Here is a 24,806-nt window from a genome sequence, read left to right as displayed (position 1 = left end):
GTGGCTCTGTATGGGGAGGTTTAGGAGGTGTGGTTTGTGGGAGAAGTACATCACTAGAGGCAGGCTTTGACAAGCTAAACGCCCACCCCATTTCCAGTCTCTTTCATGCTGTGCTTCCAAATATGAGCCCTCAGTTTGCTGTTCCAGTCACCATGCCTGCATGCTGCCAAGCCTGAGATAAGAACCCATGACGCGGATGGACCCTTACCCCTCTGGAATTGTAGGTGCAAATAACCCTCCCTCTGCAAGCTTGGTCATGATGCTTTATTATAGCAATAGAAAAGTGATTAATACACTATGGCAGGATTATGGGGTTTGGGGCTAGCAAGGGCTACTGGGTTCTCTTAAAAAAATGACTTCTCCCCCCACCATGTGTATCATGCCTAAGAGATCCATAAAAGAAAAAGGCCTCTAACCTGTCAACCCCTTGCCCAGGGACAGACAGTTCCTGAAATGCTAGAGACTGCTGTTTAGGGGAGACAACAAGCCACGTGTTTTCATGCCTCTAGTCAAGTCTGTCTGACCCAACTGCACAGAATGTGCTTGATCCCGTACAGGCAGGAGGTGCGTCAGGATGTATGCCCGCCCGACTTGACCTGGTGGGAAATACCAAGCCTTATGGGTTTATCTTCATCAGCCTGTGGGAAACGTGACCTGTCAGCACATTTGGGGAACCCCACAATGGACCTTGGCAAAGTCCATCACCTTGGTCAGTATTTAATTAAGGCTTGCTTCAGATTTGGCTCAAAAAACTGTGGGAGTGGTGTCATTCTCAACTGGTGGGATTAACAGTTCCTAAACAGGGTGCCGCGCTACACCCCTGTAGGCCGACCACCCAGGGAGACTCGGTCGAGCCTACATACAGAGACTCTAACCAAAAACAAGGGTCTATGAGTTCCTCAAGCAGGTATACGGAACTGCTGTGGCACAGATTCCACTCAGTCACCACGTAAAAAACTGAAAGAAAACTGAAGACAGGACTTAAACACCCCGTTCATTCACTCACTGCACCATTGTCCAAATTAGCCAAGAGGCTGGTGTGATCTGAGTGTCCAACAGCGGACGAATAGATAAGCACAGGAAGGAACAAAGGACAGACAGACACTGATATGTCTGAGACGAAGCCCCGTGTTAGACGTTCCATTGATGTGACACTTGAAGAGCAGGAAGACCCGGGCCGTCGAGGTAGTTCAGTTGGTAGAGTGCTCAGCAGCATGCGCCCGGCCATGGGTTCGATTTCCAGTGCTGTATAAAGTAGGCACTGTGGCGCTGGCTCTCCCGGCACTCCGGGGAAAGTAGAAAGAAGTAGCTCAAGGGTATTCTTAGATAGATACTGAGTTCTAGCCTGTTCTATATGGGGCCTTGTCTCAAAACAACACCCCTCCCCCCAAAGTCCTCCTATTCCCACCCCTCCCCCTCCCCCAAGCAACCAACTAAGCAAAATGGTAGATGAGAAAGTAGCTGAGAACAGACAGTTTAAAAGGTGGCCTAAACCCCGGTGGAACCTTTTCCTTAGGTGTGGTCGGGAAGGAAAGATTTAACTGATCCAAAAATCAATTAAACAGCCGAGTGCATGGCAAACCAAGAGAACCTTTACGCCAGCTGAGCCGCGGCTCTGCGGTAATTCTGGTCTATCCAGATAGCTGACGCCTCAGTCCTGCCCACCTTAATTAAAACTCTAATTGGTTCCTGTGCGTCTTATCTGCCTTGTGCGATGGGAGAGGTGAGATAGAGCAGGGGGCAGCAAAGAGACCAAGAATTCAGGTAAAATGGCAGGGAAGGAAGCCAAAGCCACTTCTTGTGAGTAAATCCTTTTATCTGTTCTGGGAGAGGTCACCAAGCCATGCAGTGCTTGGCTGGTAAGCACAGTGTCCTGCATTATATAAAAACAAGCGACCGAAACACAACCCTCCCAGGGCAATTATTCTGGAGAGACAGCGACAGACAAGGCTTTTTGTCACGTTTACTACTTACCTAGACATTTCACCCATCTCCCCTTTTAAGACAGGGTACCATGTGGCTAAGGATAACCTTGAACTTCCGACCCTCCTGCTTCCACCTTCTAGTACTAGGGTTGCAGGCATGCACCACCATGCCTTGTTTTGTGCTGTAACTCCAACCCAAGGCTTCAGGCCCCACTAGGCCACATGGTGTATTTTTATATCTAACTTAATTTGTCAGTAGGGTCTGCCTTGGCTCACAGGGTCAGAAGCTCATTGCTTTTATCTAAGTTCCTAGAGATGCCAAGCCATCGGCTGGAGAGATGGCTCAGCCGTTAAGAGCACTGATTGTTTTCTAGAGGTCCTCAGTTCAATTCCAAGCATCCACATGGTGGCTCACAACCATCTGTAATGGGATCTGATGTTCTCTTGTGGTGTGTCTGAGGACAGCTACAGTGACTCACATACATAAAATTAAAACAAAACAAAACAAAACAAAAACGGTGCTAGCCAGAGACTGGTAGCCTTGGTTGTACCAGATTGTGTCAAGGTCCCCAAACCAATCAATCACTCAAACCAATCAATCACTCAAACCAAGCATCTCATCTGTACCCTTCCTTCTCTTCTCCCTTCTCCCCTCCTCAGACGGAAGCTCACAGTTCCTGCTATCTACCATGGGGCAGACTGCAGGAACTGGGCACCGAGATTCCGACTCCGAAGACCAAGCATCTCGGAGATACGAGAGAACAAAGCCTGTGGTGGCCACCTGCAGAGATTTGTGGTATTTCAAAGAAAACCAGATTCTTTCCCATTCTTTGCACATCACCCAATTCTTTACATCCTTCAGAAGATGACACCTCAGGGTCTGGGGAGATGGGTCACTTTATAAAGTGCTTGTACCATAAGGTAGAGGATATGCCATTAAGCCACAGTACACACATTAAAAGTTATGCTCTTTTGAGCACATCTGAGCACATCTGTAATTTCAGCACTGGAAGGATCCCTGGGGAACACTGGTTAGCTAGCCTATCTCAGCCAGAGAGCTACAAAATCCAAGAGAGAGACAGTTCCAAAACCTAGGTGGAGCCAGGCTGGTAAATGTGCCTTTAATCCTAGTACTTGGGAGTCAGAAGCATGACATACACACAGAAACACACACACACACACTTTTCATCTCTGATTCTAATTCTTCATTTTTCTGGGCTGTGACTTCAGGCATGTTAAGTCTCCTCATCTATAAAATGGGGGTCATATCAAATATTCCTACTTTGTGATTGGGTGGGGCGTGAACTGAGAACTGGGACCTTGGCCCCTGCTATCTGCCTGGTGCAGGAGCAATGCCTGCTTACACAATCATTGAGTAAACACTAAAGGCTTCACGAAGCCTTGAAGATGGCATCCGACATGTCTTCAGTGCACTGCTCAGGCCCTTGACACAGGGAACCTCCGCAGAACTCCCGGCTAGAGAGCAACGCACCTCCCCGTAGCCCCTCGGGGCTTCAGAATGGTCTTTATTCCCCTATTTCACTTGGCCTAAACCAAAGTACTGGCAGGGTCTCAGGACATTCCTTTCTTGATTTGCAGCTGGCATTTTTCCTGCAGACTCAATGGGATACAATGGCACACAATAACCAACTGTCCCTCAAGGCCAGGGGTCTCCATGGGAACCAATAAAGCCAGCCCTGGCTGGGTCTTTGCAGATGGTTAGCAGGGCCTCATTCACAGAGTAGTGATGGGTGGTTTTGCAACACAGGTTTTAGTTCAGATCACCTTCCTTCCCCCAGAAGAGGTCTGGAGGTGCCAGCTTGCATTCATTGTAGCAGGGATACTCCCTCCCTCTTTACCAGAGTGCTCTTCCTTAGCCTGCCTCATGGTGACCTGTGTAAAGACAGAGGGACAGTTTTCTGGAAATGAGCAAGGGTGGGAACCTAAGAAAAACCAAGGGGTGCAGAGAGAGGAGCCAGGAGTTGAGCAATAAAGTACAGCTGAGCTTGGTGACTCCAGACAAGTGTTTTACAGCAGCGACAGAAGGGAGACTGCAGCCTGGCCTTGGCACTAGGGCTGCACACACTTCCTTCTGATCCTGGAAGCCAGATGCTCCCATCCTTGTTTACCAGGGGGAAAACCGTTTTGCTTTCCACACAAGACCACTCAGCTGTAGACAGTGGAGTTAGGGCAGAAGGGGGCAGGTTGGCTGTGAATATAATGATCTAAACACATCAATAGTCTGTCCCATCCCCCACCCTTGAAATTCACTTGTTTCAGGCTATACCTGCAGATCTTATTTGGAGGTGAAGGCTCTGGGAGTGCATTAGGTCACAAGGGTAAATCCGTCACACAAATGAGATCAGTACCCTCATCAAGATACCCCAGAGAGATCCCTCAACCCTTTCTCCAGGCAAGGACACTGGGGAAAAAGTTGTTCATGAATCAGAAAGTGGGCCTTCTAGAGACACCAGATCTATGAGCACCTCAGTCCAAAGTTCGGAACTCTAACCTTCAACACCACAAGGAACTTTCTGTTGTCCATGAATCCTCCAAGTCAACGGCATTTTGTTATAGCAACTCGAAAGGGTGTGTTAGTCAGGGCTTTCTAGAGTTATATAGGACTTACAGAATGTCTCTCTATAGTAAGGGGATTTAATGTGATGACTTAGAGTCGGCAGTCCAGCTAACCCAACAATGGGCAGCTGTGAATGGGAAGAATCTAGTAGTTGCTCAGTCCCATGAGGCTGGGTGTTTCAGCTGGAATCCTGAAGGAGGCTTCAATCGACGTCCAGGCAGGTAAGTGTGAGCAGGCAGAGAAGGAGGAAGCTTTCCTTCTCTCATCATCTTTACACAGGCCTCCAGCAGAAGGTATGGCCCAGATTAAAGGTATATACCATCATGCTGGGCCTAAGCTGTTCTTTATTGGAACTTGCTTTGTCCTTGGCTGGCCTTGAACTCAGAGATCTGCTGGCCTCTGTCTCCTGGGATTAAGAGGCATGTATCACGTTGCCTGGAACTAAACTTTTTGTGGCTACTATGCCTCAAGATCTGGATCAAAAACATGTGTTTTCCAGACTCAAGATTTGCATCACATGCATGTCCTCCATTTCTGGATTGTAGTTCATTCCAGATATAGTCAAGCTGACAACTGGAAAACCAGGAATAGCCATCACAAAGGGCTAAGACTCTCTCTCCTTATCCCCCTGCCTCTCCATCTCCCTCCTTCCCTCCCTCTCTCCCTCTCTCCCTTCCTCTCTCTCTCTCTCTCTCTCTCTCTCTCTCTCTCTCTCTCTCTCTCTCTCTCTCTCTCTCCATCCCTCCCTCTCTTCTTCTCTCCCTCTCTCCCTTCCTCTCTCTCTCTCTCTCTCCATCTCCCTCCTTCCCTCCCTCTCTCCCTCCTTCCCTCTCTCCCTTCCTCTCTCTCTCTCTCTCTCTCTCTCCCTCCATCTCCCTCCTTCCCTCCCTCTCTCCCTCTCTCCCTTCCTCTCTCTCTCTCTCTCTCCATCCCTCCCTCTCTTCTTCTCTCCCTCTCTCCCTTCCTCTCTCTCTCTCTCTCCATCTCCCTCCTTCCCTCCCTCTCTCCCTCCTTCCCTCTCTCCCTTCCTCTCTCTCTCTCTCTCTCTCTCTCTCTCCCTCTCTATCTCTCTCCCTCCATCTCCCTCCTTCCCTCCCTCTCTCCCTCCTTCCCTCTCTCCCTTCCTCTCTCTCTCTCCATCTCCCTCCTTCCTTCCCTCTCTCCCTCCCTCTCTCTCTCCCTCTCTCCCTCCCTCTCTCTCTCTCCCTCTCTCCCTCCCTTTCCCACTCTCCTTCCTGTTTCTTCCTGTGTAGCTCTAGCTGGTCTAAAGCACACTAGGTATAGCAAACTAGCCTCTAAACCACAGCACTCCTCTGCCTTTTGCCTCCAGAGTACTAGGATTTGAAGGGTGTGATGTTGTACTTGTTCCTTTGTCAGTCCTTTGACTGGCATGACATTTATAGCTCCAAACTACTAAGCAATTCCAGGTAACAAAATATTTCATGGATCTTGAAGGAACGAAGGAAGGAAGGGAGGAAGGGAGGAAGGATGGAAGGAAGAAAAGAGCCAGGTATGGTGGTGCATACCTTTAATCCTAGCACTCGTGAGGCAGAGGCAGGCAGAAGTTTATAGGTTCAAGGTCAGCTTTGTCTACACAGTTAGTTCTAGGGCAACCAGAGTTGCTTGGTGATATCATGTCTCAAGGTAATGTGTGATTTCTCACTTTTCTCCTTTATTGTTCTCATTAACCCTTTAAACATTTAGTTATCTACGTACAGAGAGATAGTGAAGGGGAGCCCCATAAAGAAAAATACTCCAAGTAGTGATGTCTTGCCCTCTATAAAAGAACAACAAGCAAGCAGATTCCTACTTGTGTGTGTGTGTGTGTGTGTGTGTGTGTGTGTCTGTCTGTCTGTCTGTCTGTCTGTGTGTGGTGTGTGCATATAAATTTCAGGCTTGTGTTTGTTTCTATTTTTGCGGAAACACCATTCAGATTTTGTTAGGGATTATAGTTAATCAGGTACTCTGATTATTTTACAATGCTGTTTTTATCTTCCCCACAAACATGGGCTCTTTCCACTTGTACGCCCTCTTTGGTTTCCTTTATCAGTGTTTTATAGTGTGCATTAGAGATCATCTGACTTTTGATCAAACTTATCAAATTTGATTTGTTTTTCCAGATCATTAGCTACTGGGTTAGAGAGGCATCCCTCCAGGAAATGATACACTGAAAATGGCTAGATTAACAAAAAGGATCTGCTGAGTCAATGTAATCCATTCTTTATCTATCCCAATGACATTCACACTGAATTTTAAAAAAATCCTAAAATGTACACCAAAGCACAAAAGACCCCAGTTAGCAACACAATCCTGAGCACAAAGGAAATTGCTGGAGGCATTACAATACTGGATTTTAGCTATGCTACAAAGATGCCTAACAAGGTAACAAACACTGTTACCGCCACAAAAAATAAACTCGGGGCACTGGAACAGAACACAGGACAGAGAATTGAACTCAGCTCTACAACCAAGCCCACACAGCTGCCTGAGTTTACAAAAGGGCAAAAGGAATGCACTGGAGAAAAGACAGCCTCTTCCACACACAGCGCTAGGACTAGTGAACATCCCCACAGACGAGAATGAAGCCAGATTGTTCCCTCTCAGCCCGGATGAAAATGAATCCAAAACAGACCAACCTGTTCCCTGCTAAACACCTGGAACTCTGAAGCTAGAAAGAAAAGTACTGAGAAACTTCCAGACACAGGCCCAGAAAAGGTCTTTCCCAAAGGTCTCCCAGAGCACAAGAACCAAAAGCAAGAACGACAGTGAGAGAGCAGCAAATCTCAGCAAAGGAGGCTGAGTGAGGAAGGCACCCAGGTGGGAGCGACCTGCTGGTTCCACGTCTCACAGAGGGGGGTGTTCCAAGAACCTGAGTATTAATGAGGGGGAGAGGCAAAGAACTGTCAACAATCTTGGCACAGAAATGCCAATGTCACCTCACTCTGATCAGAAAGGCTACTATTGAGAAATCAAACAGCAACAAGTCAGGAAAGATGGGGGTAGAACAACCTGCTGTCAGGAATATAAAACTGGCCAGGTACTGTGGGAGTCAGTGGAGGCTCAGGACACCATGACTCCTGGGTTACCTGAGGGGGTCTAAGTTAGCACATCACAGAAACACTTAGACATCATGGTGACTGCAGCACCATTCACAATGGCCAAGATTCGCCTGTCAAGAGAGGGATGGATGAAGGAAGTCTGGCTCCCAGGCACAGTGGAGTTTCATTCAGCTCCAAATGATGTCATTTGCAGGAAAGCCGAAGGAAGTGGCGAGCGTCATACTAAATAAGACAGACTTAGAAAGATGACACTTATTTTCTCTTATCTGTGAATCCTAGATTTTACGGAGATACACAAATACATACAAATGCAGGTATAGGTATGCACATATTCGTGTGAGTTCAATGCAATCTCCATCCAAATGTGGGAAGGCACATATGCTTGAAATAATGTTTTCATAAAACCCATCTCCAGTTACACTTAATACATACCAATACAAAGGTTTATATAAAACTGGGGCCCGTGAGTGGCTCAGTGAGTGAAGGCACTTGTACCAAGCCTGATGACCTGAGTTTGGTCCCTAGAACCTGTTCTAGGATATTTGGACCTGTTTCTAGTTGTGATGTTAATCCCTCTGGCTGGGATGCAGAAATACCTATACTACACACCTTTAGTCACAAACAGTGAAGGTAAGGGTAGTTTGTAGAAGCACCAGTGTTTGAAAGTGGTATCTAATTGAGTGGCAGAAAAAGTGATGAATCAGAGGAAGATTTGACAGAATAGGATCTGTCCAACTCTCAAGAGGACAGGAAAGGGAAGCTACTTAAGGGAGAGACAGACAGACAGCACAGGTAGGAAGAGAGGACAGTGCAGGAATATAGTAGAGATTGTGGAGATAGTGCAGTAGAGTTAGGGGGGGATGGGGAGCAGCAGAGAGGGAGGAGGAGGCGGTGTTACCAGCACAGTTTTACAGAGACAGACTGAAGAGAGAACTAACTAGACACAGGCACAGACAGAGCAAGCAAGAAAATGAGAAGGAGCCAGAAGATTAGGAAAGATTGCTAGAGTCAGTCTGAGGCCAAGAGAAAAGCCAGATGAGTCAAAAGCTGGGAGAGGAGTTTGGGCCAGAACAGCTGAGTTGAACCAGCCAGCCAGAGTTCAGAAAGAACGAGAAAGGGTGAGCTTGTTCAAGTCTCAAAGGGTGAAAACATTTGAGGCTTAGATTAGATTGTATGGAGTCTAGAAGCTTCCAGGACTAGGCCAAAGTTGGCAAAACAATTAGATATAATATTAGGTCAGAGACAATTATATCAGATGAATCAAAGTTACTTTTACAAGGACTTACATGGCAGGCGAGAGCCACCTCCTGAAAGTTGTCCTCTGACCTTCACATGTGTGCCCACATTCATATAGGCACACAAATAAATAAAAATGTAACTTCAAAAATAATGCAGATATTTTAAAGTGATAAAAGACATGCTAATGTACAGTATGAAATAAGCAGCTTTGAGGAATTGATTTATTGGTTCTAATATTTTCGGTATTCCTACACAGCCACCTTTGTCTTGTTCCAGATTTCCCAGAGAAAGCTTTGGTCTTTCCCTCATTCTGCACAATGGCTTTGGCTTGCTACACATAGTCTGTTACCGTATGTTCCTTGTCATGCCTAATTTACTCAGATTTCAAAATTAAGGGATGCTGAATTTCAATAGTTTCTCCCTGTGTCTCCTGGGAAAAACATACAGGCTTTTCTTTCTTGTTCTACTTGGAAACCATGTTTTCTAAGTTGTAAATGTTGAACCATTCTTGCATCCCTGGAATGCCTCCTACATACTTGATTAAGGTAAACATGCTTCTCGCATACTATGGGACTCTGTTTGGCAGTGTTTTGTTGAAGACTTTTGGCAGGGTGGCCCGTGACTTCTTTAATTTCTGTTGTGTCCTCAGCTAGTTTGGTAGAATTCTAGAATGAAGCTCTTTGATCCCAGGCTTTTCTCTGAAAGGAGACATTTCATTATGGGTTTAATCTCATTATTCACTATTGGTATGTTTGAGCTTTTTCTTTGTTTCTTTATTTTTGTTTTTGTTTTTTAAAAGACAGGGTTTTCCTGTGTAGTCCTGGCTGTCCTGAAATTCACTCTGTAGACCAGGCTGGCCTCGAACTCATAGACCTGCCTGCCTTTGCCTCATGAGTGCTGGGATTAAAGGTGTGAGCCACCACTTCAGGTTTTCTATTTCTTTATGAACCAGTTCCTGCAAAGTGTATATGCACATGTTGGTCCTTTTCTATTAGTTTGTCGTCTTAATTGCTTTTCTTATTGCTGTGACCAAATGCCCCTCCCCCACCCCCCAAATTAAGGAAGAGCACTGGATCCCTGGAGCTAGAGTTACAGACAGGTCTGAGTGCTAGAAACCAAACTCAAGTCCTCTGCAAGAGCAGCAGGTGGCCGTAACCACTGCGCCACCCCCACCCTCAGCTCTGCATCTTTTCTTCATACTGATTTTCACTTCTTTAAATCTGAAAGACTCTCTAGCATTTCTTGAATGACAGGACTTGTGGTCATGTCCACTTTTGTCTAAGAAAAAAAATCAATACCTCTGTCAGCAGCCTCCACCACTGTCCACTGAGTCCTGCTTATACTCTCTCCAAACATCACATGTCCTCCAGGGGCCTTGCCTCAGCATGTGAGTCTGTCCCCTGTCTCAGCACATGCGTCTGTCTCAGCTGACATCACTCAGCTCGTCAGCCTGAGTCCAAGGGAGCAGCAAGAAGCCGCAGCACACCACCAGAAGCTTTTTGGCAAGTGTCTCTTTATGGAGTCCCGACAAATGCAGCTCAACTACGTAATGTAAAGCAGACCAACACATGTGTCGTTAGCAAAGAATCCGTCGTTACATGTCCTTTCACATGCTTGCTTTAGCCAGTGTCTGGTTCAGCTACACGTTCCTTCACGAGTCTGCCTTAGTTTTTTTACCTGTGACCATTTCAGAAAAGACTCCTTCACGTGTTTGCCCCAGCAAAACACCATCCCACACAACTGACTTTCCGACCCTTAAATTCCACGTCATCCATCCCTCTCACACGCTGTAGCTTGGTTTTACTTATGTCTACAGATGTTTCAAAAAAAAAAAATTAGAAAATATTCAAGTAGAGAGAACGCAGAGGTTCCGACCCCTGGCATCTTCTCCATTTGCACTGTGTTGTCTCAGGGCAAGCGACTCACACTACAAGCTCCATGAAGGCAGTCACCGTGTTTGCTGAGTTCTGCTCCGCTGCAGCGAGATGCCATGCTCGACCTTGACACTGAGTGAGAAGAGGAAAAATCCAAAGAAAACTGGCTGTTTGAATAGATTCGGCCACCACAGGCTCATGTGGTTGAATGCTTGGCCCATAGGCAGAGGCACTATTAGGAAGTGTGGCCTTGTTGGATGAAGTGTGTCACCGTGGGTGTGAGCTTTGAGGTTTCCTGTGCTCAAAGTTATACCCAGTGTGAAATTCCAGTCTCCTTCTGGCTGCCTGTGGAAGACAGTTTCTTCTGCTGCCTTCAGATCAAGATGTAGAGCTCTCGGCTTCTCAGGCACCATGTATGCCTATAGCTGCCATGCTTCCTGCCATGATGATAGTGGACCTCTGAACCTGTAAGCCAGCCCCAGTTAAATGATTTTCTTTATAAGAGTTGCTTTGGTCATGGCTTCTCTTCACAGCAACAAAACCCTAAGTAAGACAAAAACCAAGCACCACCACAACCTCCTCTTCTTCCTTCTTCTTTCTTCTTCTCCTTCCTCTTCTTTTCTTTTAAAGCAGGGTCTCATGTGGTCTAAGGTAGCCTCAAACTCACGATAGCGAAGATGATGACCTTGGTCTACCACCACCTCCCAAGTTCTATGATTCTAGGCAGTGACATCCCATAGTGGAAGATCTTAAAACAAATGTTTAAAATTCTCTCTGCTTTGTAGAAAGAAATTAAAATGACAACAGGCAGCAAAACAAATCAATGAATAAAATCCTCTCTCTGAGAATCCAGACACATAGAACCTCTATGGTAGACTTTATGTGCCCCACTTCTTTCACTGATTACCAACCACTGTTGATTTGTGGGGTGGGCAGAGGTCAAAGGACAACTTTGGGGAGTTGGTTTTCTCCTTTCCTGTGTGGGTTCTGGAAATTGAAGGTAGGCCATCAGGAAGCCCCACATCTGGGAATTGATAATCTGTGTTGCTGCAGGCCGGGGAAGAGAGAGTACCCACAGCCTGTTATCTATCTGGCTGATACAGGCTCAGTCTGTGCCACTGGCCTGGCAAATTGGTCTGTGGGGTTCTATTCAATACTGAGATTTTCTACTACTAGCCTTTGCTTCTGAAGCCTAAGACCTAGATTTAGTCCCCTTCCCTCTAAAGTGAGAGAATACCTCCATGATGTGTGCCTCAGAGCTGGGGAGGATCGTTGGAAGTGGCTCTTTCCTCTTGTCTTCTGTAGTATGTGTGTGTGTGTGTGTGTGTGTGTGTGTGTGTGTGTGTGTGTGCGCGTGCCTGTGTGTGCTTGCATGCGTGCGTGCACTCTTGCACACATATGCACACGAATGAGAACATCTTGCCTGTCAGGGGTCCACATCAGGTTTTCAACCGCTTTCTGCCTTATTTTTTGAAACAGTCTCTCCTTGAGCCTGGAGATCACCAATTCTCCACTGGCCAGCAAAGCCCAGAGATTCTGTCAAGTGTTGGGACTGCAGGCACAAGGGACTGAGCCTAGTCCCCCTTCCCAAGCTCTGGAGAGTCAAGCCTGGTCCTCATGCTCATATGGAATTTTACCATTTTTCCCCTAGGCACATCTTTTCTTACTACAATGATTTTCTTAGCTGTTTTTGTTGCTGTTTTGGAGACAGGGTTTCTCAGTGTAACCAGCCCTGACTGTCCTGGACTCACTTTGTAGATCAGGCTGGCCTCAAACTCACAGAGATCCACCTGCCTCTGTAGCTCAAGTGCTGGGATTAAAAGTGTATGCCACCATGCCTGGCTTTCCTTAGCTCTTGTAAAGGTAGCTCCATGTGTGAAAAACCGATCAGATGTTCCACAATATTTTTCAAATTTAAAAATTTTGGACATTTACCCCAGGCTAGCTCACTATGAACTCACTATATATCCAAGGATGACCCTTAACATCCGTCTTTATTTCCCTTGTCTGGGAAATACAGATGTGGACCAACATGCCTGGGTTTATGTCATGTTGGGGATCAAGCCCAGGACTTTGTGCATTTTAGTTAAGCTCTCTTACCAACTGAGCTTCATTTCCGGCCCCAGAATGATAGCTGGAGGGTTGGATTCTGCAGCTGTGTCTGGGCTTACTCATTGCCTTCGGTGTGGCTAGAACAGCCACCTGACACCCACCAAAGTCTCAGGCCACCTGGATGGCACTCGGGTCTTTATTTTAGAAGATCTTCATGCCTGGATCCACCTCCCTGTGGCTTGTCTGCATGAGATATAAAAGTCAATCCATCCACTTAGAGGGTGTGTGGAGCCTTTTCACAGAGGCTAGCAGAAAGCAGTTGGCTGGAGCCATTAAAGACTTAGCTGGGCCACCCAGTCTTTCCAGTTGTTTAGCTCGGGTTTGGTTAGTGAAAGGAATGGGATGGGGGCTGAGCCTGGAAGGGGAAAGCTGTCTCTGCAGAAGGTTCATCATGGTGGGGAGGCTCACCATGGGTGCTCAAGGTCAGCAACTGTTACTGTTGCCTTCCTCAAAATGAATCAACGTTTCTGCAACACCGAGCTATGTATCTAGACAAGTAAAACTGGGACAATTTGGTTTTTTGCTGTGTGGCATCCTTTCCAGGATTGGGGAAGCCATTACCGTGCCCACAGCTACTGAGTTACCAACTTGGTTTTGAGAAAAGTTCCCCTTTCTTGTTTCTGATGAACACTTCTATGGGAAAAAGCATCTTGCCAGTTGAAGTAAATAAAGCAGACCTTAAAATCAATCGTGGGGAAAGGGTGGAAATCCCTAGAGGGAGGGAGGAGGGTAACAATGGTCAGCTTCAGGGCTTTCATCAAACCCCTTTATTTTCTTCCATAGCAAAACTAACATAGTCACACTCTTGCTTGAACATGACCTGGCTCCCAGGTACCCTGAGGATAAAGCTATAGTTTTGTTGGGACACAATATGCTCCCAACTCCCTTGTCTGCCTCACCTGAACTGTGTCCTTCTGCTTCTGCTGTTCAACCCCAGTCTCTGCTGACATTCTCTAGAGTCTTAGGAATCTTCTTCCTCTTTTCTTTTTGCATCTCTCTCTCTCTCTCTCTCCTTCTCTCTCTCTCTCTCCCTCTCTCTCTCTTTCCCTCTCTTTCTCTGTGTGTGTGTCAGGCAGACGAACTTGTCCTGTGGGCATGCACATATAAGTACTGTGTACATTTAAGCTCATGGTGATCCTCCAGCCTCAGCCTCTCAAGTGCTGTAAGGATAGGCATGGACCAGCATGCCTGGCTTTGTCATAAAAGATTTCAGGCACATGGGTGTCTGCAAAGCCTGGACCATGCTCATCCTTCACCCTCCAGTATTAACAGCTGCTAATATCTACTATACATGCTCAGGTTATCTACAAACCTAAATGCCATGATCTTATGTTTTGAGGCACTTGGCCTGGAGGTGATGTCAGTGGGTATGATCTTGAATCTCTGATCTTCTTACCTCTACCTCCTACATCCTAGAATTTCAGACATATATCACTACATGTGGTTTATGTGGTACTGAGGATCAAACCCAGAGCTTTGTACATGCTAGGCAAGCACTCTACCCCTGAGTTCACCTCAGCCCAGTACAGCACGGGCTAGTTCACTGTTTACCTGCAATATTTTTGTATTAGTCTTTCCCTTTAGGCCATCCACCCATCTATTCATCCACTCATCATCCATCCATCCATTCATCCATCCATCCATCCATCCATCCATCCATCCACCCATTCATCCATCCATCCATTATCCATCCACCCACCCATCCATCCACCCATCTATTCATCCACTCATCATCCATCCATCCATCCATCTACCCATTCATCCATCCATCCATCCATCCATCCATCCATCCATCCATCCATCCATTGTCAGATTCTGGTGTTTCCTGGCTACCTAGTGCCACGAGATACAATATTAAGTTTTAAGGACCTGAGTGTGTGGTGTGGAAGCAGGTAGGAAAACCCCTACATCTGTTCAATCAGAAAAAGCAGACCAGAAACAAGGAGACACATATCTAACTTCATAGAGTGACATTCTTTGCTCTCCAGATCCTTGGAGGGGCCCAGATGACTGACAGGACTCTACCCACACCTGCTCAAAATGGCTACTCCTCCTCCTTCATCTCTTCTCCAAAGAGCCTGAAGACCCAGGAGTACAATTCCAAATACTCCAGTTTCTGATTCCTCTAAGGAGAGATCATATTGAGGAATGGAAATACCACAAAACAAATACACTACAGGAGCCTCATTCCAGCTCTGTATGGCCCAACCTCGGAGGCGTTGGTGAGGTTGTCCTTTGAAACTCTTCCTGAGCAGGTATGTATACCCGGAGTTCTTCATAGAACTCCGGACAGAGTCCCAGGACTGCAACCCAGAGGCTGAACATCTGTTTTACAGGTAAGTCCTAGAGTTTTGCTCTGCTTTTCAGTCTAAGTACACGAAAGATTGACAACACTGTACTGTAAATGAGACTCCAAGAGCCACCGATCGTGACTTGCCCCCTGTGGTATGTCAAACTTGACTGCATTTAGATCACTTAGAAGACACACCTCTGGACAGGTCTGTAAAGATGTGTTCAGAGAGGTTTAACTAGAGAGGGATGGCCCACCCTCAGCGCGGACAGCCCCACCCCCTGGATTGGCATCCTAGACTGAATAAATAGGCGTAAGAACAAGGTGCCAGCATGTATCTCTTCCTGCTTCCCGACTGCAGATGAAATGGGACAGGCAAGCCAGAGTCCATGACACGAGAGACCCAGCGTCAAAGCCAATGGTCAAATTATGAGGTAAAAATAAATAAATAAATAAATAAATAAATAAATAAATATTCTAAAGGTTGTAAGCTAATGACATCAGAACCATACAGCAACCACTTGTGTTGAAACTGGGCACTGTGCCGCAGAGCTATGGTGGTTGGAAACCACAGAGCTGGTCCCGTACACGGGAGAAGTTTCTCTGGGCTTATTCATCACTGGCCAATCAGAGGATGGCGTGATCACGTGGTAGTAGTAACAGCGGAAATGGTGGCAGTGCTCTCACTTTCTAATACTATTTCTGGACGGGGCCTTGTCCTAAGTGTTGGACATAGAAAAACACTTTCAAATTTCATAACAGTCCCTGAAGTAGATACTATTTATCCACTCACTAAAAGAAGGATGGCAGAGAATGTCAGTGGTTAGCGTCACGAAACAGCTAGGTTGCTTAGCCAGGACACGAGCCCAGGCTGGCTTTCTATCCGGTGTTCTTTGGGCCGGGACTATGGGTGTTAGCGTCGCACCCCACTCTGCGGTACAGGAAGGGGCAAATGCCCCTCAGGCTCCAAAGCAAAGCGCTTCTCGTAGTGCGCATCCTGTTGGGTTGACCTCAGTAATTCCACAGTAGTCAGCAGGCATGGGTCTGCCTTTCATTCCTCAACTAGAAAATGGCGTGAAGGGCTCTCTGATCCCCAGGCTGTTCTGAGGGTGAAAGGAGACGACAACCTGAGTTCAGATAAAGCACAGATCTTCATGCCTATAGAAATGTTATGAACACAGTGCAGCAGTGACTGGTAGCCTATCGTGACAACACACTGGTAATAATTCTCGCACTGGGGAGGTTGAGGCAAGGGGATTACATGTTCAAGGCCAGCCTGAGCTACAGAATGAATGACTCAAGGGCCAGTCAAGTCGGAGTAACTTGATGAGATCTTGTCTCAAAATAAACATTAATAAATACAAGGGCTAGGCATGCGGGTCAGTGAAAGAATTCTTGCTTTGCAGCATACACAAGACCCTGAGTCCCACCTCCAGTAAACCTAGAGAACAGAAACTTAGCCAAACAAAACCCAAAACTGACCACTAGTGACCACAGAACCCTCAGGTAAATACCACACACTCTTTACATACTGTTTATTTCTTCTTTCATGTCCAGAACATGTACACAGAGGCCAGGGAAGGACTTTGGATATCCTGTTCTACCAGGGTCTCCCACTGAAACTGAACCTAGACCAGAAGCCAGCACACCCAGCGATTCTCTCGTCCCTACCCTCGGGAGTCACAGGTCTGTGGGTATCACGCCTAGCTTTCCACATGGGTGCTGGGATCTGAAGTCGGCTTCTTATATTTTACATTTGACAGAATGCTGTAGAATTCACTGAGCTGTGTCCAACCTTCCCCTGCTCACACACTGCCCCCAGCCATTAAATCTGCCTTCTGAGCTGAGTCACCACCATTGTGTAATAGTTCATCCCTTCATCCCCAGCCTGTACCTTCCAAGAACCAGACATTTTCCTATGGACGCCCAGAATCCCTCCAGAGCAAAGCGGGTGAAATGTACCACGGAGATAGCATTATTATCCAGTACACAGTTTATTCTCCCCCAAACTTCTCCGTTTGTCTCCGGAATGTCCCTGAGGCTCTTTTAGGTTCTCCTGGTTCAGCTCCACCCCAGGTCACATACTGCATTCCAATCTGCAGCTTTTTATCATTTAACCTGGAAGCAATCCTTGGCCATTTTGCCTTTGGAGACACTGACATTTAAAAGCTGAAGATTTACTTTACTCATACTCTTTCTTAGTCAATCAATATTTTTCTTTAATTCTCTGCAAAATAGACTGGAGTTAGAGGCGATAGTGAAGAAAGAGGTCAGGACAGGCGATCTGAGAGGCCAGTGTGGGCAGGAGCTGAAGGCTTTCCGGAAGTGGCGTGGGGTAGTGACTGCCTGTGACCACTATTTGGGAAATGGACATAGGAAAATCATAGGTTCAAGGCCAATGGTGGGGCTCGGGAAACCCCATTGGAGGAGTTACTGGAGGATCATGATTAAAGAGGGAGCCATTTTCTTCGGTGGTATAGCCACTAGCAAGTTGCTTGTGTTCCTCCAAAGAACTCCTTGTCCATTCATTCAAGTGCCCCTAAACTAACTCAATGGGTCACAGGCCCCCTGAAAGATATGCAGAGAGGAGTAAGGGACTTGACAAAATGGCAGGGGAGCAAGAGGGATAAATATGATAAAATAAGATGAAAACGAGGATAAATATGATAAAATGCATTATATATGTATGAAATTGTTAAATATCCTTTAAAGTCGATGAGCAATTAATAGATGACATCCTTGGCAAAATAAAATCCTCATTTACATTGGGAAAGAAGAATTCAAGGCTAGACTGCAGCAGCTTAAGGATAGCCTGGGTTACATGAAGCCCTGTCACGGACCGACACTTCTCTGCAAGCAGTGAATAGGGAAGTTTATGGATGGCTGTGTCTCCACAAGATGACAGAAGTGACCATGACGGAGGCTGGAGAGACTCAACTAAGAAGCAAAGTGGAGTGCAGAAATGAATGGGCCGTGGAGAGAAGGAAAATGGCCACAAAACTCTGAGTGGGGGCTCCACGCGAGCCTAGAGCCATCTGATCTGTTCTGACCTGGAGGAGAATTTCCCAGAGGTTGAAGTCTGGCTGTCCCCACTCTCTCAGGGTACCTGGGACATGTTCCATGCTACAGTCAGCTTCCACACAGCCTGCTGTCTGGCAGCCGCTTGCCAAGACTCCCAAGTATCCAGGGCCAGACTAAGCACAAAGGATTCCCTGCCAGGGTGACTTGGCTGCCAGCTCGCAGACACTGGCCGCAGGATCTTAACAGGCAGGCTGCCAGGACTCCCGCATCTCACCCTGCAAATGAAATTTCATTTTCTGAAATCGCTTCCTCTGGCTGCCTCTTGGGGCACGGGCTGCTTCCCAGAGAAAAAAAAAAATTAAAAAGGAACTTTAATCAAGCCCAAAACGTGCAAGAGGCTGGACTCAAAAGCTGCCCCATGATCGTTCTCGGCACTGGCTTTCCATGTTGCACCTGTGACTCTTGTGTGAGTGTGTGTGTGTGTGTGTGTGTGTGTGTGTGTGTGTGTGTGCATGGTCAATGCAATCTCCTTCATTTTTTCCATTTATTTATTTTACGCTCCAGATTTTACTCCCTCCCGACCCACCCTCCGACTGTTCCATACCCTATATCTCCTCCATCCCCTGTACCTGCAAATCTTAATGGAAGACTTCTGTCCTGTGGGAGCAAGTAATCGTGATGCAGGTTGTGTCTCTGGGCACCCTGTTCAGTGGCTTCAAACACAAAGAGATGCCGGCACAATGTCGGCCCTGAACAGGGGAGGGAAAGACGTATTCTGGGGCTGGAGCAAGAAGCCTTTGCAAGGTGACCCCTACACCACTTGCCGAGAACAAACGTCCGGAATTTCTCCATCTTCTCCGTGAAAAGGCATTCCCGATCTATTATTTTTACAACTGTCTCTATTTTGTTCCCTCTTTAAAGCGGCTTAACCTGCTCTTTTCTTAAAGCATCCTTCAGATTTCTTATGTACATTTTTGTGTTCTTCACACACAAGGCCACACACAGGTCACACGCACAACTGTATAGAGCTGGGAGCACACTATTACATAGCCTGACATCACACTGAGAGACACCTCCATATATACCATAAAAAAAGTATAAATGCAATGCAAACACACACACACACACACACACACACACTCACACATACACTCACGTGCTTGCTGGTCAGCCTTCCGAAACCAGCTCAGCTCTCCTGTCTTAAAACATTTCCTCTATGTTGTTCTTTAGAAGCCAGAGAAGTCGTTGGGCTCATCCTCTGAATATAAGGGGCTCTAGGTGTTCAGGGGGTCCTCAAAGCACAGACTCAGGGTGAGAAGGGCCCTCTGGAAGGAAAGTAGTCCTGGGGAAATGATTTACTGATGAGTCGGTACCCAGGTCATGCATGAGGGAAAGAGATGGCAAGAAGGTGAAGTAACCAGAGAAAAACAAACAAACAAATGAACAAAGAAAGAAAATGAGCAGAGGAAAAGAAAGGCAGTGAGGGGCGACAGAACACAGCTGCTTCAAAAAGAGGTGTTTAGCCCAGTTTGGTTCAAGCCCAAAAGAGGAAACAGAGCACCTGGGACCTCTTGAAACTGGCTTCTTCCCCTCTTTCTCATTCCAGGAGCCTCTCCTCAGACATTTCCTTGGAAGGCAGAGGCGTCCCTGAGAGATGTGCTGACAGGCAAGCCTCCGATCCCTAAATGGCTCCCCTGGACTCAGGTATGCGTGCTGCTGACGCAGATGCAGCCCCTGCTATGCGGGAGTATATGTAATCACCCCAAGACCTCTGGGAACCGGGGACTCCTCTGGCTCTGTGGTCCACCTGCCCTCCCTTCTCAGGGTGAGGCGGTGACCTTGGGAATCAATACTTCCTCCTGTAGCCCAAACCAGGGTCATTCATTGTCTTTGGGGTTTCGAAGAGGAAGAGGGGATAGCCACAGGATGAGGGGAGCAGTGAGGGGTGTAATACAGAGCATTTGGTCATGTGCTGCTCATCAGCTGCCATGACAACGGCAGCAAGAAAGTGGGGGCACCCAGACGGGAGGAGGCTGAGATTCGTTGGTTCTAAATCATGGTGACAGCACTTCAGTTGAGCTATTACGCCGTTGCCGGGACAACCAATGGGATCAAATCACAGAGGAAATCTATAATTATTACAAGCCAGATACTGGTGTGTTCAGCACAGTAATCAGCATGTCAGGGTAATTCAACCTGAACCCCAGGAAGGAGAAATGCCGACCGCTGGTCCCCAGATCTGCGGAGAATAGGCCATGAGGTAGAAACATCGATGTTACAGAGAGCAAACCTGGAAGGATTGCTTAGCCAAGGGACAAATAAATGTTAGGAGAAGCTACATGTAATTGCCAATTAATTGTCATTGAAACGTTTCCTATGAATTTAGCTTGGGAATTTCCGGTGCACAGCAAAGCTGAAACAAATTTTAAATGAATACATGTGTGTCCACCACACACTCCAGTAAGTGTCACTCTGAGGGCTTCCTTCCCCTGGCTGATGTTTTTAATGCATTTTAAACTAAACTGCAGATATTGTTCCTGCTACCAAAATGCTCCAGTCTGTATAACGTGACGTGTTCGGTCATCCTAAAGGGACAGAAGCAATTACTTGAGGTTCCACACAAACAGAATAAAGTCTGTAAGTTTTGCTGTTTGTTCACCCATCTGCCCTTTTAACCTCTATTTTCCAGGCACCCCATTTATCCGTCCATCTTAGCAGCTCCTAAATCTTTCAGATTACAAAGTTTACACTTTACACATTGTGGAATCTTCTCTGCTTCTTAAATGATATGTTTGAGAAAGTGCTATTGAAGAGAAATATAGGAAATGGAGATGTGACTCAGTGGTAGAGTGTTTGCCTAACACACACACACACACACACACACACACACACACACACACAGAGAGAGAGAGAGAGAGAGAGAGAGAGAGAGACAGACAGACAGACACACAGACAGACACACAGACAGAGACAGACAGACAGACACATACACAGAGAGACAGACACACACACAGAGAGACAGACAGACAGACAGACAGATGTAAGTCATATCTGTGATTTAAACTTTTCTACCAGTTCATGATACAAAGTCAATAAATTGATGTTAATGTGAGAAGTATATTCTATTTAACCTCACCATACCAACAAGCAATCAGCACTAAAGCTAATCAATAAGACTTTCACTTTCCTTACTTTCTGGATTAGGTATGCATTTTATGCTATGGTGTCTCAGTTTGGGTCAGACATATTCTAGGTGCTCAGGGCCAGGTATCTCACTGGAAAACGTATTTTAGGTGGAACTAATAGTATATCCAGACCTAGCCCCACCTTTACGTGAGGATGCTTACTGGCTTTCACGGAACACCTACTATCTATCCTCATGAGCCTGTGAGGTAAGTACTGCTATGAGCCACAGGGAAAGAATCCCAGGGAGGTTAGAAATCTGCTCAGCATATCAACAGTAATCTGAGGAGCTGCTGAATAAAGCAGAGTTCACCAAATACTTGACTTCTCCTGCTATTGGTAATCAATGACAAACATTTCATCACTGCCAATTACACATGTATAGAGAAAACTGACTGGTCAATACATAACACAGTTTACACATTCATTTAAAAAGTCTACAATGGAGGCTGGAGAGATGGCTCAGTGTGTAAGAGCCCTTGTCGCTCATACCACCACAGAGACGGAAGCAACACAGGGCACACCCCGGTCGGCACCAGGTCCTCTATGTATGCACCGTGCCTTCCAGTTTAGTGTTTCAAGTGGGATTCCTGAAAGTGCACATGGGTCCCTGATTCTTTTGCCTTCTCTTGGGCTCTTTTCCTTCTGTTGGTTTGTTTTGTCCAATTTTTTGTTTTATCTTACAGTTTATACTACCACTGTGTGTGTGTGTGTGTGTGTGTTGTATGAGTCAGTTATGCATCAGTCAACTACTCCTGCCCCGGAGTGGCTGATACACCTGTGTCACTATGTTGGAAAGTACTGGTTTTCCCTCTCTAAGAAGGTTTAAGTGATGGTTCAGTAGTTAACCTTTACTCCATTGGTATGTCTCATTCACGGCTTCAGAGATCATATTCCCAGCTCTTCCAATTAGCCCCTCTGGTCACTGAGCCGCAGAGACTCTGTTGCTCCCCTACTTCTGCTGTTTGGTTTTATGTGGGTGCCGGGATCAGAACTCAGGTCCTTCAGCTTGCAAAGCAAGCACTCTCTGCTACCGAGCCCTCTCTCCAGTCCAAGATCTTAAATACTTTGCCCTTAAATAATCTCTACGCCAGGAATGTAGTTAATTCAGGCAGTCCCCAGGGAAGGGAGAGTTCTCCAGCACAGCTATGTGTCTCAAGAATGGACAGCGTAGGAATGGAAGCCACTCACACTGAGGTGTGTCCCGAGAAGGCACCAGTGGAAAGGCTCCGTAATCCTGACAGTTGTCAGATACTGCAAAAAGGTGAAAATATGATTTCTGAAGCCGTGTAATGAGAGAGAACAGAAATCTTATTATTATTATTTTTTGGAGATGGGATCTCACTGTGTAACTCTGGCTGGCTCCAAATGCATGCTGCAGACCAGAGACTGGCCTCAAACTCAGAAATCCACCTGCCTCTGCCCCCTGAGTTCTGGGATTAAAGGGATGTGTCATTGACACCTGGCCATAGAAACCCAGAGAATTTGACACAAAGTCGGAAAGATTTTGACACAAAATCAAGCCCACAGTGAAGGAAGGCTGGCGGAAGAGCAGAACCTGTTTAACCCCCATGGTCTAGGATATAAGGCCCTGGGGTGGAAGCTACTTTCTCCTACCCTTTCTCCTTCCTTCCCCTCCTCATCTTTGTTTCCAGTTTGCTCAGCTTTGTTTTTGAGACAGTGCTGTCTATGACCTAGACTGTGGCCTGCTGTGTAGCTGAGGGTGACTTTGAACTTCTGATCTTGTTTCTAACTCTTAAGAGCTAGGGCTATAGGCTTGTGCCACTCTGCCTGTGGACCTTGGGCACACTAGGCAAGCACTGAGACAACGGCCATATTTCCAGCCTACATTCTGATTGCTTGTTAATGATACCAAGTTAATTTCACCAAGTGGGTAAAAGACAGGGGAACTGTCGGGGGTGGGAGGGAGGCATGGGGGCATAGCAGCTGAATGTCTCTAGGTATTTAATTATGGGAAAACACTATCGAGTGACAAGTCAGGGTGCTATCAGAGAGCTCAAGGCACTTGGACATTGATCTGTATTCAGTTTGGTTTTGAGCAGTGCAAAAGAGATGCGCTTCCAAACGCGTATAAAAGGACATTAGTGTTCTGGCATTGAACCAGGTCAAAATGGCTTCCAGTCCCCAGGGGGAAACACTTAAAGGCTGAAAGTAGGTCAGCACGCTCAGGGAGTTTAGCAGATTCACAGCATAAAGTGAAACTTTATCATCTCACATCAGCGGGCTTGGAGGGCGATACCCACAGTTCCTAGAAGGTCAGGTGTGAAGGTATTCCTGGGATCAGGTTACTACGGCCTATTCAGTTTTGGACTAGGAGCCTTTGCACCATGGAGCCGACTTTAGTAGCTGGGCAGATGGCCCCTAACCTGGGTATTGCAGGCTTAGCTATACAACCGCAAATGGTCTGTAAGAAATGGTGATGCTTCGCCCTTGGTCACCAGGAGTTCAAGTTTAGAGAACGCTCCCAGACTCTGAGTCCCTTTGCTTTCAGAAACCATCTCCTGTTCTCCCGCGGATGTCAGCAAGGCATGAAGCACCTCTCTTCCCAAGTCCACGTTAGTGTGTCTACCGATGTTTATAGCATTTCTCCTTGGACTGGGAATGTAGGTCAGAGAGAGGGGGTGGAGTGGGGGGGAGAGAGATCAGGAGAGATAGACACAGAGAGATACACACATAGAGAGACAGACAGACAGACAGACATACACACACACACACAGACACACACACACACACACACACACACACACACACAGAATAAGAACGAGAACAGAAGGTTGGAGAGATGGTTCAGATCATAAGGGCCTGCTACTAAGACCAAGGACCTGAGTTTGAGCCCTGAACCCCACATGGTGGAAGGAGGAAACTGGCTGCAATAAGCTGTCTGTCCTCCAGCCTTCCCATGTACAGAGGTGCTACCCTCACCACATGCACACAAAAGAAAACGTGGGAATCCAAATTACAATGAGAAGTGGTGGTGGCGGCTCACGCCTTTAATCCGGGCACTTGGGAGGCAGAGGCAGGTGGATCTTTGTTAGTTCAAGACCAGCCTGGTCTATGGAGCTAGTTCTAAGACAGTCAGAACTACACAGAGAAACCTTGTTTAAAAAACAAAAACAAAATAAAGCAGAGAGGGGGGTTTCTTGAATTCGTCCTAAGTTTTTTCACAGAGTAGATAACTTTAAACTCTTTTATTTTTATTGTATGTATATGAGTGTTTTGCCTGCGTGTATGTGGTGAATCTCATGCATGTCAGGTGCCTGTGGAAGCCAGCAGAGGGTGTCAGTCATTCCTGCCCCCTGGAACTAGAGTTACAGACAGTTGTGAGCCACCAAGTGGGTGCGAGGAATCAAACTTAGTTCTCTCTAAGCAGCCAGTGTTCTTAACTGCTGATTCACCTCTCCAGCCCTGCATCTTAACATTCAACAGCAATAAATTTAAGAGGACGGCTTTATCGCTATTGAATCTAGAAAGCCCATATAATTTCATATAGATAAACAGCTCTCC

General features: G+C 46.6%; 1 protein-coding gene across 1 annotated transcript in view; it reads right to left on the bottom strand.

The window, feature by feature from the left end:
• ABAT (4-aminobutyrate aminotransferase) overlaps positions 1-24,806 on the bottom strand; it is an 88,332-nt gene that overhangs the window by 44,042 nt on the left and 19,484 nt on the right. The window lies entirely within an intron of this gene.

This window comes from Micromys minutus (assembly GCF_963924665.1).
Source record: "Micromys minutus genome assembly, chromosome: 31".
NCBI lineage: Eukaryota > Metazoa > Chordata > Mammalia > Rodentia > Muridae > Micromys > Micromys minutus.
Note: the sequence above shows the minus strand (reverse complement) of the source record. Positions and strands in the feature narration are given on the sequence as shown.